Raw genomic sequence first — 16,342 nt, forward strand, 5'->3', positions numbered from 1 at the left:
CCCTATTATCTTCCTGTCCAGCTGCTTGAGGTGAGGGTGCCTAACTGCTTTATCAGTCCAGATTGAAATGCATAGAATAGGTGCAGACCCAATATTATCTAACATGCTAACAATGCAGAGAACTGTTTGCAGAAAAATGCAAGTAAAAAAATGTTTTTGATCATTAAACTTAGTTTGATGATACAGTCTGTTGTATGATTAGTTAATTAGGTTTATAATGCTGTTTATAAACTTACATTATAAACTGGGTTTCAATTTACAACGGTTTCGATTTACAACCATTCCTCCTGGAACCTAACCCCGGCGTAAACTGAGAGCTACCTGTATACAGGGTATTTTTGAAGTAAGGCAAGTGGGATTCTTGCCTAGATGTGCAAACTGCCTGTGCAATAATTCTACTGATCTTACTTTTATAGGATGGAGGATTTGATTCTCATGCTTTTATCTTCAACATAAGACAAGAATGTTGTCTGTGTAATCGGAAGTTCTAACAAGCCTATAAGTCTTTACAACGACCGTAGTGGAATGGTGCAGTTGACAGAAGGATACTGTTTGATAAGTTTGTATCCTCCTGCATCCCTACCTCTCTCTTCCCGACTTGGCTTGCTTGCTTCATATCTCCCGATACCTGCTGTTACACTAACACGCTTGACTGCTTTATGCATGCTAACATACCGGCTGTGTTCATTCATCTATAACTAACTGCCATATTTCATCATGTGTTTTCATCTGCACATCTATGGCAACTGTGTACCTTGAATTACTTTGCTCTCATCCTTGGGACCTTGCATCAGTCCTATTTGCTTTAATTTGGGGACTCTATACATTAAACGTCTCTTAAAGGAACATACGCTTGTCTAATGTACTTGTTAAATGTGCTTGATTATCCATTACATATGATGGCTATTTCTGTGCAATTATTTGTTTCCTTGTCTTAAATCTTTGTATGTCTATACAGGACAAGGACTGCATTTGGGAATGTCAGGTATTCACTTACTTAATGTCTCAGTTTTCATTAAAACCGTTTAGGTCTGAGGTACATTAGCGAATAACCTTCCCCTCTGCAGCACTTGATGTAGCCAATAGTTCTTGCTTCATACCTGCATGGGTTTACATGGGCCGGCCCTTTTCTATGTCACTATTACTATTTTTATGTTTTGAAGTTGCCACATTATTTCGTTTGGTTTACATTTATATGCCTTTGTATAGTTGGATCTAGCCTGGTCTGGGGCTGCTGGCTGTACAATAAAAACTTCCTTTTCATCAAGTAAATTTCTACAAGTGTTTTGTTATTTCTTTTAAAAGAGTGCTGTATTCCCAGTCTTTCAAATGTCATTATTTTATGTCATTTTTCTTCTTAATTATTTTTGTTAATAATACTAAATGGGTCTGCACCAATACTGATACTATTAAAAGGAGAATTTTTTTTTTTCCCTAAATTGAAAAGTGTTTGAGTAAACTCATCACTTTTAACACTTGGCTTTTTGCAATTTTTATATATATATTAGGGATGCACCGAAATTTCGGCCGCAAAATAGCATTTTTTTGTTATTTCGTTTTTCGGTTTTTTTGCCTTTTATTTTCGGCAAAATTATTGTGTAGCATATTTTAAATTTGATGCCAGCCTAGAGCTGCTGTTTGAGTTCATTACTTGACTTACTGTTTTGCATATAATAATAGTTTTCTAGGACTATACTTTATTTTGATAATTGGTAACAAAACAAAAACGGTTAAATCTGATTCTGTTACACAGAACTAAATAAAGAATAATACTAGCGATGCACCAAAATTTGGGCCGCCGAAAATGTGCAATTCCAATTTTGGCCCAAAGAGGACCAAAATGGCTAAAAATGTACAGCCCTCCCCTGTTCTATTGAGTTACATGTCTATCCTTAGCATAAGGTGAGCAGCACAGCACTGGCATGGTACACAGAGCACACACATAAGTACCATGACATGATGATATTTGAAACCAGGAGAGAAGGAAACCAAAGTTCTAAATAGTGAATACAAATATCAAAGGAGGATAAGTAACATGTTTATAAACACTTGATATTATCAGACACAGCCCTAAGCACACACAGTGAATATCTTTAAGCCTTATATACAGTGCTCATACATCAACCTCTTGTGCGTAGACATTCTATTCGCCTGAGGCAAATATGCGTGCACACTTTATAAGCATAAGCCCCAAGCTCGCACACAGTTGGTACAAATTAGCACCCACCAGACAGTGTATGCAAAAAAGCACAGTAACTTTCTATAACCACCTTGCACGTAAGGTTGTAGCTAAGTCCAGTGGTCCTGGTGATAGGTGACAGACAGACTCCATTTGGGGCTCCGGACATATAATCTGACGGGTCAGTGTGAGACCCAAACCAGGAACTAGGCGGAGATATGATGAGAGACGATCAGGTGCAGCCACACTCATCACACAGATAACTACACCCAAAAACAAAACACATGTCCACCTCGTATTGTTGTCTGGCTATAACCACGCTCTCCCTTATAGAGCTCCAGTTTCACTGCAGATCACGCCCTACTGTAGAAGTGACCATGTCCATTTGTTGGAGCTTTCCCGCCTACAAGCTCTCTCAGCTACACACACACACACACACACACACACTGTAGTTAAAAAAGAAAAAAACAATTTCGGTTTCGTTTCGATTTTCGGCCAGGATCATCCTGAATTTTCGGTATCGGTCCAGAATTTTCATTTCGGTGCAATATATATATATATATATATATATATATATATATATATATATATATATATATATATATATATATATATATATATATATATATATATATATATATATATATATGTGACGTGCACTCATTGGAGGCAGGTGAGGCAGTGCCGCACCTGCCATTTGGGCCAAAATAAAAACAAATAGAGAGTTTTATTAAAAAAAAAAAAAAGTAAACATTTTTTTTTTTTGACATGTCAAACTAATATTGCGCAATAGAGAGGCACTGGGTTCTGGTGTTTCTCTATTGCGCAATATTTCTAGTGTGTTTTGATATCTAGCTGCTCTGTAGCATCACCCGGTGGTGATTTGCAGGAGCAGCGCGGCAGAGAAAATTACTATATGAGGCATCTCTCATGAGGCCTCGACTGTTCCCTGGGAGACCGGCTCATCCAATCAACACCGGTGTTGATTGACTCCCTCCCTGGCCCTGCTTAGCCTTACAAGTAGTGCACTGAGACTGAGTTTCTGCGCATGCGCAAGGAAAGAGCAGCGCGGCGGCGGCGGGAACAACAGCCAGTCACAGTGCCACTTATTCCTGCTTGACACCTCTGAGCCAAGTAGCGACTAGTGGAGGAGGAGGCTGCCCGATCTCTACAGAGTCTGAGTGAGACTCGCACAGACACCGCATATCGCAGCTGCTGCCCCTGCCTGACCGTGAGGACCTGTCGGCTCAGCTCAGCCTGTCACCGCACTCACCTGAAGGAAGGAGCCGAAGTGCACACAGTCCGGGTCACACTGTCACACTCACACAAGTAAGTCATCAAGAATGACAGCCATGCCGTGTGTGATAGTGTGATGATCAGTAGTACAGCCTGTAATTATGTATATTTTTTATTGTGAGGCTTGGGGTTAACGTTGTATAACTTGTAAGTTGTACAGAGTACTGTAAGTTAAAAATATACTGGACCGGGTAGTGGTGGGTGCCTGCCCCCCCTCTGCTAAAATTTGAAGTGCCTGTGTGTGTTTTCAACTAGGAACACTTGTGTTGTGACGCAGTCTGATCCTCTTATTTGCTTAATTAGTAAATGTATTTTGTGTATGACCCGGTCAGTGTTGTAAGTACTTACAACACTGACCAGGTCATACACAAAATACATTTATTAAGCAAAACTTTCAAGTTGCTGGCTATGCTATCTATGTTGTTTCACTTCCCAACTTTGGCAGCTTAATAAATATATTTTAATGAGCAGCCATCTTGTGATTTAGTGCTGTGCTTATTTGCTTAATAAATGTATTTTGTTTATGACCTGGTCAGTGTTGTAAGTTACATTTATTAAGCAAATAAGCACAAAATCACAAAATGGCTGCTCATTAAAATATATTTCTTATTTTAATATATTTATTAATAGTAAAAGTTACACTACTGACTCAGTAGTGTAACTTTTACTATTAATAAATATATTAAAATAAGAAATATATTTTAATGAGCAGCCCCCATCTGTGTCTCTCTCTCTCTCTCTCTCCCCTCTGTCTCTCTCCCTTCTGTCTCTCCCTTTCTCCATCCCCTCTGTCTCTTTCTCCCATCTGTCTCTCTCTCTCTCTCCCCTCTCTCTCTCTCTCCTCTGTCTCTCTTTCTCTCCCCTCTGTCTCTCTCTTTCTCCCTCCCCTGTCTCTCCCTTTCTCCCTCCCCCTCCTCCTCCTCTCCCTTTCTCCCTCCCCCTCTTTCTCTCTCTCTCCCATCTGTCTGTCTCTCTCTCTCCCCTCTGTGTCTCTCTCTTCTCTCTCCTCCCCCTCTGTCTCTCTCTCCCCTCTGTCTCTCTCTTCTCTCTCTCTCTCTCTCTCTCTCCCCTCTGTGTCTCTCTTTCTCCCTCTCCCCCTCTCTCCCCTCTGTCTCTCTCTCTCTCTCTCTCTCCCCTCTCTCTCTCTCTCTCTCTATCTCTCCCCCTCTCTCTATCTCTCCCCCCTGTCTCTCTCTTTCTCCCTCTCCCCCTCTCTCCCCTCTGTCTCTCTCTCTCTCTCCCCTGTCTCTCTCTCTCTCTCCCCTCTGTCTCTCTCTCTCTCTCTCCCCTGTCTCTCTCTCTCTCATCTCCCCTCTCTCTCTCCCCTCTCTCTCTCTCTCTCTCTCTCCCCCTGTCTCTCTATCTCTCCCCCTCTGTCTTTCTCTCTATCTCTCCCCCTGTCTATCTCTCTCCCCTCTGTCTCTCTATCCCTATCCCTCCCCCTCTCTCTCTCTCTCTCTCTCTCCCTCTCTCCCCTCTCTCTCCTATCTGTCTCTCTCTCCCCTCTGTCTCTCTCTCTCTCTCCTCTGTCTCTCTCTCTCTCTCTCTCTCTCTCTCTCCCTCTGTCTCTCTCTCTCTCTCCCCTCTGTCTCTCTCTCTCTCTCCCCTCTGTCTCTCTCTCTCTCCTCTGACTCTCTCCTCTGTCTCTCTCCTCTGTCTCTCTCTCCCTCCCCCTCTGTCTCTCCCTTTCTCCCTACCCCTCTGTCTCTCTCTCCTCTGTGTCTCTCTTTCTCTCTCCCCCTCTGTGTCTCTCTCTCTTCTCTCTCTCTTTTTCTGTCTCTCTCTCTCTCTATCTCTCTCTCCCTGTCTCTCCCACCCCCTCTGTTTCTATCCTTATGTGTCTCATTCTCCCCCATGGTCTCTTTGTCTGTCTCTCTACCCTCTGTCTCTCTTTGTCTCTCTCTCTCTCCCCTCTGTCTCTTTGTCTCTCTCTCTCTCCCCTCTGTCTCTTTGTCTCTCTCTCCCCCTCTGTCTCTCTATCTATGTCTCTCTCCCTGTCTCTCCCACCCCTTCTGTCCAATTTACATCTAATATCTAATTTCCTTCATTCTCTTGATATCCTTTGTTGAAAATCATATCTAAATATGCTCAGTAGCTGCTGATAGGTGGCTGCACAATAGATACCTCATGTGATTGGCTCACCCATGTACATTGCTATTTTTTCAACAAAGGATATCTAAAGAATGAAGGCATATCCTAGCCAGTGCCTCACCTGCCTCTGACCTCACTGCACGTCACTGATATATATACACATATACACTGCTCAAAAAAATAAAGGGAACACTAAAATAACACATCCTAGATCTGAATGAATAAAATATTCTAATTAAAATACTTTGTTCTTTACATAGTTGAATGTGCTGACAACAAAATCACACAAAAATTAAAAAATGGAAATCAAAATTTTCAACCCATGGAGGTCTGGATTTGGAGTCACACTCAAAATTAAAGTGGAAAAACACACTACAGGCAGATCCACCTTTGATGTAATGTCCTTAAAACAAGTCAAAATGAGGCTCAGTAGTGTGTGTGGCCTCCACGTGCCTGCATGACCTCCCTACAACGCCTGTGCATGCTCCTGATGAGGTGGCGGATGGTCTCCTGAGGGATCTCCTCCCAGACCTGGACTAAAGCATCCACCAACTCCTGGACAGTCTGTGGTGCAAAGTGAAGTTGGTGGATGGAGTGAGACATGATGTCCCAGATGTGCTCAATTGGATTCAGGTCTGGGGAACGGGAGGGCCAGTCCATAGCATCAATGCCTTCATCTTGCAGGAACTGCTGACACACTCCAGCCACATGAGGTCTAGCATCGTCTTCCATTAGGAGGAACCCAGGGCCAACCGCACCAGCATATGGTCTCACAAGGGGTCTGAGGATCTCATCTTGATACCTAATGGCAGTCAGGCTACCTCTGGCGAGCACATGGAGGGCTGTTCGGCCCCTTAAAGAAATGCCACCCCACACCATTACTGACCCACTGCCAAACTGGCCATGCTGGAGGATGTTGCAGGCAGCAGAACGTTCTCCACGGCGTCTCCAGACTGTCACGTCTGTCAAATGTGCTCAGTGTGCCCCTGCTTTCATCTGTGAAGAGCACAGTTTTGCCAATCTTGGTGTTCTCTGGCAAATGTCAAACGTCCTGCACGGTGTTGGACTGTAAGCACAACCCCCACCTGTTGACGTTGGGTCCTCATACCACCCTCATGGAGTCTGTTTATGACCGTTTGAGCAGACACATGCACATTTGTGGCCTGCTGGAGGTCATTTTGCAGGGCTCTGGCAGTGCTCCTCCTGTTCCTCCTTGCACAAAGGCGGAGGTAGCGGTCCTACTGCTGGGTTGTTGCCCTCCTACGGCCTCCTCCACGTCTCCTGATGTACTGGCCTGTCTCCTGGTAGCGCCTCCATGCTCTGGACACTACGCTGACAGACACAGCAATCCTTCTTGCCACAGCTCGCACTGATGTGCCATCCTGGATGAGCTGCACTACCTGAGCCACTTGTGTGGGTTGTAGACTCCGTCTCATGCTACCACTAGAGTGCAAGCACCACCAGCATTCAAAAGTGACCATAACATCAGCCAGAAAGCATAGGAAATGAGAAGTGGTCTGTGGTCACCACCTGCAGAACCACTCCTTTATTGTGGGTGTCTTGCTAATTGCCTATAATTTCCACCTGTTGTCTATCCCATTTGCACAACAGCATGTGAAATTGATTGTCACTCAGTGTTGCTTCCTAAGTGGACAGTTTGATTTCACAGAAGTGTGATTGACTTGGAGATACATTGTGTTGTTTAAGTGTTCCCTTTATTTTTTTGAGCAGTATATATATATATATAAAATAAAAAAAAATATATCTCTTTCTCTTGATACCAGGGGTATCTCCAGAAATTAAAGCTGTGGGGGCACTTCCTGGAGGCCCAATGGCAATTTGTGGGCAGCACCGCAATGGGTGGGGGCAGGTTGTGCTATGGGAGGAGTCAGACGTGCTGTGGCCAGAGGTAGCGGCTGGTCAGAATGGTAAGAGAAAGCGAGAGATTACGACAGTTGAGGGACACATAGAAGGCAGCAGTTATGCTGGGGCTATGCCCCCTGACAATGCAACTGCTTGGTACCCTTTGTTAAAAGTAGCTCCTTTACATGAGAGAATACATACAGTAGGTAGGCACAGGATCATACACGAGGCAGCAGTGTTTGTATCAATGTTATATTTAGTGCTAAAGACACGTTCATGCCCCTGAGCCTACCTTAGTGTGAGCTCATGGGGGAAAAAAAGCTATGTTTTAACAAATGGTACCACAAGAAATAATTCATGTTTAAAAAACAAAAACAAATGTTATGCTCAATGCAAATTACAAAGGTTTAATGACTTTAATGTCTCTTTAACTGATACTCATCTGCACTGTCAGTGACTGAACCAGAAATAAATCACTCTTAACTGTTAAAATATTTATCAGCAAACTAAAGGGGGGAGGGGGAGGAAGTTCGTACACTCCCTGGTGCTTTTTACATCACACTGTACCAGCATAATCCTGCCTGTGGCCTGAGCGCACAAAGAAGCCTCCGTTTATACTACAATAATCCTAGAAAACATTTATCTATGTTATTTTTTGTTTTTTTTACTTTGATACTGGAAATTTATTTTTCAAAATGTAGGGGTTGCAATGCACTGGCAGCTAAAGAATACACCCGTTTATCAACTAATATTGCTTTAAAAAGGTACATCAAAAACTATAAATGCTAGATAGAATGATGCATACAAAGAAAAGATCATTATGAGAATAACATGTAGATGTGTTATTTAAAGTTTCATTAGCTGTTTAAACATTGACAAAATAAGTGTAAAGTTTTAGTATCCATACAGCTGCCATGCTGTAACTTAGGTTACCTTCTTTGCTGTAGCCAATTAGGGACAGTTATAAATAGGTCACTAGAGTGTGCAGCCAATGGCTGTGTGGAATATAACAGGGTTCTGAAAATTCAAATTTCTAACAGGAACTGAAATGCTTACAATTTCAGAATAGAATTACAGGGAAAGGGGGACAAAATAAATAATAAAATAATGAATGTATATTGCAGACTTTTTTTAGATACTGTATAGGATTAAACACTTTTGAGATGGTAATATAAAAATGATAAATGTCCCTTTAAATACACTAGGGCAGGGGTGTCAAACTCATTTGAGTCGTGGGCCATTTTCCATACAAGTACAACTCACGTGGGCCGTACACTACCTATATATCTTGTCATTGCTAAACAAAGCAGTGGCATTTGCTATAACTGTATACACTTCAAAAGATTGTGTTCTGTAACTCCTAATTAACTTACTCTAGCTTGATAAAAAGCACTCTAATGCTTTTAAGAAGGTGACGCACACACACTCTATCGGGTTGCTCTCCCACAGAGTCTGTGCTATTTTTTCTATAGCAGCCCTGTTCCGGGCACACTCACAGTTTAGCATGCGCATGTGCATAGTATAACATTTCTTCTGCATTATAAATGGTGGATCACAGTGCTGTCGGCATAGGACCAACTGTTTAAATAGTGATAGACATATACCTGTTGTATATTATATAAAATAAATACATATAAAATATATATTTATCAAATATAAAGTATGGGATTTTAGTTAAAGAGAAAATTATGGAAAGGATAGACAAAAATGATGCGTGAAATTAGTGCTGCCATAGTAAAGAACACCTATATAAATGTGTCAAATAAATCATTATGAACTTATATGTGTTTGTATTTGCCTTTTTCTTTTTAATAACAATATTACTTGTTAAAGACTGAGGGGTTTTAACGTATGCACATCCCTAACAGTAAGTATATTATAATTATTATTTTTCATGGAGGTGGTGTGGGCCACACAAAATTAGGTTAAGGGTCTCTGAAAAAAATAAATAGTGGGTTTCATATCCCTTTAAAATAGTCACACTTTTTGATGATAAAGAAAGAGCAAACAATTTAAGTTCCAATTTACTTCTATTATATAAATTTGCTTTGTTGTCTTGGTAACCTGATTTAAAAATCATACCTAGGAAATAATGCTCAGGAGCAGCAATGCACTACTGGGACCTAGCTGCTGATTGGTAGCTGCACATATATACCTCAGTACTGGGTCTACAGATGTGGTTCAGCTAGCTCCCAGTAGTGCAATGCTTCTTTAACAAAATATACCTAGAGAATTAAGTACATTTGATAATTTAAGTAAATTGGGACGATATTTAAACGTGTATGTTCTATCTGAATCATTAAAGGGATACTAAACCTAATTGTTTTCTTTAATGATTCAGATAGAGCATGAGATTTTTTAAGCACCTTTCTAATTTACTCCTATTATCATTTTTTCTTTGTTCTCATGCTATCTTGATTTGAAAAAGCAGTACTGTAAGCTTTAGCGACGAACCATTTTTTGTTCAGCACCTGGGTAGCACTTGCCGATTTGTGGCCAAATGTAGCAAACCAATCAGCAAGCTCTACCAAGGTGCTGAACTAAAAATGGGCAGGCTCCAAACCTTTTATTACTGCTTTTTCAAATAAAGATAACATGAGAACAAAGAAAAATTGATAATAGGAGTAAATTAGAAAGTTGCATGTTTTATCTGAATAATGAAAGAAAAAATGTGGGGGTTTTCCATTAAAGAAAAATTTGGGAGCTCACGTCTCTTTAAAACTTAGGATAGCCTTATGTATAGACCAGATATTCTTGAATTCATTTATAAACATGTGCCCTTATCACCACTATTGGAAGTTTATTCCAGACATCAACCCTCCTTTCTATAAATAAATCAACACAAATCTGTATATATTTAATATTTAGCTACTTGTTATATAGCTCTTTATTAATTTCTTAAAGGATTTTCCAAACACCACCTCACCAGTAATTTTCTGTGACATCTCTCAGCCCAGAGCAGGGACACTTTAGCATCCCCAGATACCCAAACAGTATCCAACCTCACAATTATACACAAGATGTGACCAAGTGATTTAGAAAATACTTAGTTTCAAATTACAGATTGCTATTTTAATCTCCATCTTGTATAGCTGTGGTTTTGAATTTCATTTTTACACTCAAAACACTTTTCAAATGTATGCAACATTTGTTTATTTGTATTATATCACCATATAACTCAGTTCATATTTTTAAATCACCATAAGACCCAAAGGACTATATATATATATATATATATATATATATATATATATATATATATATCTCAATCTCTAAAAATGATTCATTATTATTATGCTAAACAAAAGACATTTTTAGGCTCAGAACTCAGTTCAGAATTATAATGGTACCAAAATGTATCCTTTTCTGTAAACAAAATGGGTTACATCACATTCCAGTTGTTCACATAACAACAATACTCACTAAGTCTATAAAGATTTGTGTTGTTAAGGGGGCATTTGGAATATGATCTTGCCCTAATGGGTTAACATTTCAGTAGGACTAACACAGAATGTAACGGATAGAAATCCAGCAGTTTCATCTATAGAAGTCTCTGGGAGTGTGTGGCCTCCTTTAGTTGGGCTCCCATTGGCTGTAGATTAGTGACCCCGTCCCCATAACTGGCACTGCACCTCTAACTGCCCCACCCGATAATGCCACCTACCTGTCCCCTGCAGGGAATGGTTCTTTAGGAAGAGTGAGGTTGAAAGCCACAGTCCCAACCTAGCTCTAGAGGGTTAATCAGCAGCAGGAATCCGCAGTTCCCAGCATGCAGCCCTCTCACTGCAATCAGCTGCTGCAGCAGCCCTACCTCTCCCATTGGATCTTCACTCTCAACCAATCAGTGCTAGCCATGTGCGGTGACATCATCTAGCCAATCAGCTGGCTCAGCGCTTGTTAAAGAGCCCCTGCACCTGTCAGCTGGAACTTAACCTTTTGAGCACCGCAGAGCGACATAAGGTGGACTGTGTGGATGAGTGAGAGGGAGTAGGGAGTAGGGAGGGCTGTGTGCACCACAAACATCTGTTAATAAAAGGCAGACACAGCCCGAGCACGTCATTCTAGAAGGTTCTGGAAACTTGCTTAAACAATGCTACACTAAAACAAAGTGGGTTGCTATATACCTAATGCCCAGAATAAGCTGACTCAAAAATATACTAATTGCACTATTTCCTATATGCATTTTACTTATGAATTCAGCCGTGTGCCAACCTCCTAGTACTTAAATGATACAGTGTACAATAACGATAGGAGAGATACAGTTACATAGATACATAGAGTGAGCAAGCACTATAAGCTAAGCAATTGAGCAGACACATTGTGGATGTGCTGGATAGTGAACTGACTTTGGAGGTATAGATTAAAAAGTAATACACTTAAAGGGATACGAAACCCACATTTTTTTTCTTTCATCATTCAGATAGAGCATGACATTTTAATCAACGTTCTAATTTACTTTTATTATCATTTTTCTTCGTTCTCTTGCTATCTTTATTTAAATGTAAATCTTAGCAGCCAGCCCATTTTAGGTTCAGCACCATGGATAGCGCTTGCTTATTGGTGGCTTACATTAAGCCACCAATAAGCAAGCATAACCCAGGTTCTTAACCAAAAATGGGTCGACTCTTATGCATCATATTCCTGCTTTTTAAATAAAGGTAGCAAGAGAACGAAGAAAATTTAATAGGAGTAAATTAGAAAGTTGCTTAAAAATGCATGCTCTGTCTGAATCATGAAAGAAAGAAAAATTAGTTTAGTGTCCCTTTAATTATAGGAAATGGGCATACACAATATAATTTGGATAGTAGGTAGGCATTTTAAAGGTAAAGATCAACAGTAATCACATTGCAAGCTTGACAACAGAAAGAACGAGATGCTGACAGCAAGGTGCACATCAGACAATAACAAGAACAGATGATTAAAGGCAAGCTTCAAAACATTACTGCAGAACTTGACAGTGGCAGAACCTGGACAATACATGAATTATCCATTAAATCTTATTTATTTATGTAATGTCCCATACAGGAACATTTGAATATCTTTCCATGGTGCCTCCTGACAACATAACGTATGGGCTAATGATCGGTTCCAGAGTTATTTCCAGGAGGCAGGGTCAGAACATGTCTGGTCAAAAGTTTTCATGCCAGGCTTAAAAGTGGCAGTAATTTATTCCATACAGAACACCCAGGATGCTTTGGTGCTCAGGAATTATAGTTTTGAGTTGTATGGAGCAGATTTGCACTGATGTCTGATTTGTGATTACAGCCTACTGATGGTACCAATAATGGTAACCTACAAACTCTGTATAAATTATATCTTTTTATTGTAATACCATAGCCACTTATACCTCCCAACTGTCCCGATTTTCGCGGGACAGTCACGATTTTAGGGGTCTGTCCTGCTGTCCCGGGTTGCTAGCCATCTGTCCCGCATTGCCCCATGCATTTAAAAAAAAAAAAATGCTATTGGGCCCATACCCAGAAGCAGCTGGCTTTTCTCTCCCAGGGTTATATACCTGTTAGATTCCTTGTGGAAAATGAAAGGTGTTTGGGTTAAGCAGGAGTAGGAAGGCTGTATACCCTCTGACCTCAGGTAATGGTGACCTCTAACCCCTGGTGATAATACTAGCATGCCTTCAGTTTTATACAATGAGCAGTGCAACACCAGGGTAATGAACAGTGGCAGTCTCAGACTGCCAGCTAATGTGCTTGCCAACCCCAGGACCTCATACAATGAGTTACATATACCCATATATGATGTAGTGTGTGTCTATCTGTATCTATAAGTGTGTATGTGTGTATCTGCATGTATAAGTGTAAGCTGCGTAGTGTGTGTGTGTCTATCTGTATCTATAAGTGTGTGTGTATCTGCATGTATAAGTCTAAGCTGTGTAGTGTGTGTGTATCTGTATGTATAAGTGTAGGCTATGTAGTGTGTGTGTATCTGTATGTATAAGTGTAGGCTATGTAGTGTGTGTGTCTGCATGTATAAGTGTATACTATGTAGTGTGTGTGTATCTGCATGTATAAGTGTATGCTATGTAGTGTGTATGTATCTGCATGTATAAGTGTATGCTATGTAGTGTGTGTGTATCTGCATGTATAAGTGTAAGCTGTGTAGTGTGTGTGTATCTGTATGTATAAGTGTAGGCTGTGTAGTGTGTGTGTATCTGTATGTATAAGTGTAGGCTATGTAGTGTGTGTGTCTGCATGTATAAATGTAAGCTATGAAGTGTGTGTATCTGCATGTATAAGTGTATGCTGTGTAGTGTGCATGTATCTGTATGTATAAGTGTGTGTGTGTGTATCTGCATGTATAAGTGTAAGCTGTGTAGTGTGTGTATCTGTATGTATAAGTGTAGGCTATGTAGTGTGTGTGTCTGCATGTATAAATGTAAGCTATGAAGTGTGCGTATCTGCATGTACAAGTGTAAGCTATGTAGTGTGTGTGTGCGTATCTGCATGTATAAGTGTATGCTATATAGTGCGTGTATCTGTATGGATAACTGTATTCTATGTAATGTGTGTGTATCTGCCTGTATACGTGTATGATATGTAGTGTGTGTCTGCATGTGTAAGTGTATGCAATCTAGTGTGTGTGTATCTGCATGTATAAGTGTAAGCTATGTAGTGTGTGTGTATCTGTATGTATAAGTGTGTATCTGCATGTATAAGTGTATGCTATGTAGTGTGTTTCTGCATGTATAAGTGTATGCTGTGTAGTGTGTGTGTGTATCTGTATGTATAAGTGTGTATGTGTGTATCTGCATGTATAAGTGTAAGCTGCGTAGTGTGTGTGTGTCTATCTGTATCTATAAGTGTGTGTGTATCTGCATGTATAAGTGTAAGCTGTGTAGTGTGTGTGCATCTGTATGTATAAGTGTAGGCTATGTAGTGTGTGTGTCTGCATGTATAAATGTAAGCTATGAAGTGTGTGTATCTGCATGTATAAGTGTATGCTGTGTAGTGTGCGTGTATCTGTATGTATAAGTGTGTGTGTGTATCTTCATGTATAAGTGTAAGCTGTGTAGTGTGTGTATCTGTATGTATAAGTGTAGGCTATGTAGTGTGTGTGTCTGCATGTATAAATGTAAGCTATGAAGTGTGCGTATCCTGCATGTAACAAGTGAAGCTATAGTAGTGTGTGTGTGCGTATCTGCATGTATAAGTGTATGCTATGTATATTGTGTGTGTATCTGCCTGTTATACGTGTATGATATGTAGTGTGTGTCCTGCATCGTGTAAGTGTATGCAATCTAGTGTGTGTGAATCTGCATGTATAAGTGTAAGCTATGTAGTGTGTGTGTATCTGTATGTATAAGTGTGTATCTGCATGTATAAGTGTATGCTATGTAGTGTGTTTCTGCATGTATAAGTGTATGCTGTGTAGTGTGTGTGTATCTGTATGTATAAGTGTGTGTGTGTGTATCTGCATGTATAAGTGTATGCTATGTAGTGTGTGTGTATCTGCCTGTATAAGTGTATGCTGTGTAGTGTGTATCTGTATGTATAAGTGTGTGTGTATCTGCATGTATAAGTGTATGCTGTGTAGTGTGTGTCTGTATGTATAAGTGTGTGTGTGTATATCTGCATATATAAGTGTATGCTATGTAGTGTGTGTGTGTGTGTATATCTGTATGTATAAGTGTGTGTGTGTGTATCTGCATGTATAAGTGTAAGCTATGTAGTGTGTGTGTGTATCTGCCTGTATAAGTGTATACTATGTAGTGTGTTACTGTGCATTTTTGCTAACTTTAAAGGCCAGAATCTAGAATATTAATGGGGAATGCAGAGAGCAGTTTTAAAGAATCTATTATTAAATGTCCAATTAAGATAAAAATATTTAGCACTGTCTCTGCGAAGGTTAATTAAATACAGAGCTCACATAGCTATACCAGTGGTTTGAGCTTGTGTTTGATTTGCTGCCTAAGAGTATTAAAAGATATAACTTTATTTAGAATTTTATGATTTTTTTAAGCTCCGCCCCTGCTCCTGCCCACCACATTGCAAATTTTTGCTGCGGGGGCGGGGGGGTGTCCCTCTTTTGAATTTTGAAATGTTGGGAGGTATGCCCTTTGAGCTTATCTATAAACAGTTATATCTGGGGATAAACCTACAAGGTTGATTAGAATGTGCCTCTAAATATACTGCCAATGTACTGAATTCTTAATGTTAAGCAAGTTTGTGATGTTATAAACATGGCACAAGTCAGCATTTTCGCAAGCCTGCACCACATGGTCTGAATGTGCTATTGTGCATGTGTTTTGTTGTATGACTGCATCTATATGTGTCTGTTTTTCCTTAATTATACCTAACATTTACTGAATGACCAGCAAGGGCAAAATTATGGATGTTCAGTAGGAGGGTGCAACATGTCTGTGGGCAGGGCTAGAATGGGAATAAGAAGCAGCCCTGGAAAAAATTGAAACCAGCCCTATATTATTATATATATATTATTATAATGGAGTCTGTAGAATTCACATACCATATCAGAACTGCCTGTCTCTGTGTACTGAACACTGTAGCACCATATATATGTCATCCTTCCTCTGGCCCACATATATTAAAGGGACATTAAACACTTTGAGATAGTAATATAAAATGATAAATTGTACATATAAAAAAAGTCTGCTATATACTCTCATTATTTATTTTGTCCCCTTTTCCTGTAATTCCATTCTGAAATTGTGAGCTTTTCAGTTCCTGTTAGAAATGGTTGTGCAGACCACTGTTATATTCCACACAGCCATTGGCTGCACACTCTAGTGACCTATTTATAACTGTCCCTCATAGGCCATAGCATTATCATGAACAAAATAACCATTTAATTCAGACGTCATGTTCTTGTTATATGTGACAATCTGTATAACATATTGGGGTGTCACTTGATTTTTATTTTTAGAGGATTTAGTGA

At 40.1% G+C, this 16,342-nt stretch overlaps 1 protein-coding gene across 1 annotated transcript in view; it reads right to left on the reverse strand.

Moving 5' to 3' along the window:
• Nucleotides 1-11,235, reverse strand: part of CRELD1 (cysteine rich with EGF like domains 1) — an 82,800-nt gene extending 71,565 nt beyond the window's left edge. Inside the window, exon 1 of the mRNA XM_053720938.1 lies at nucleotides 11,094-11,235. The gene's annotated coding sequence lies outside the window, so the exon portion shown is untranslated. The remainder of the gene's footprint in view (nucleotides 1-11,093) is intronic.
• Between the last annotated feature and the right edge of the window lie 5,107 nt (nucleotides 11,236-16,342).

Source organism: Bombina bombina, chromosome 7, assembly GCF_027579735.1.
Source record: "Bombina bombina isolate aBomBom1 chromosome 7, aBomBom1.pri, whole genome shotgun sequence".
Lineage (NCBI taxonomy): Eukaryota > Metazoa > Chordata > Amphibia > Anura > Bombinatoridae > Bombina > Bombina bombina.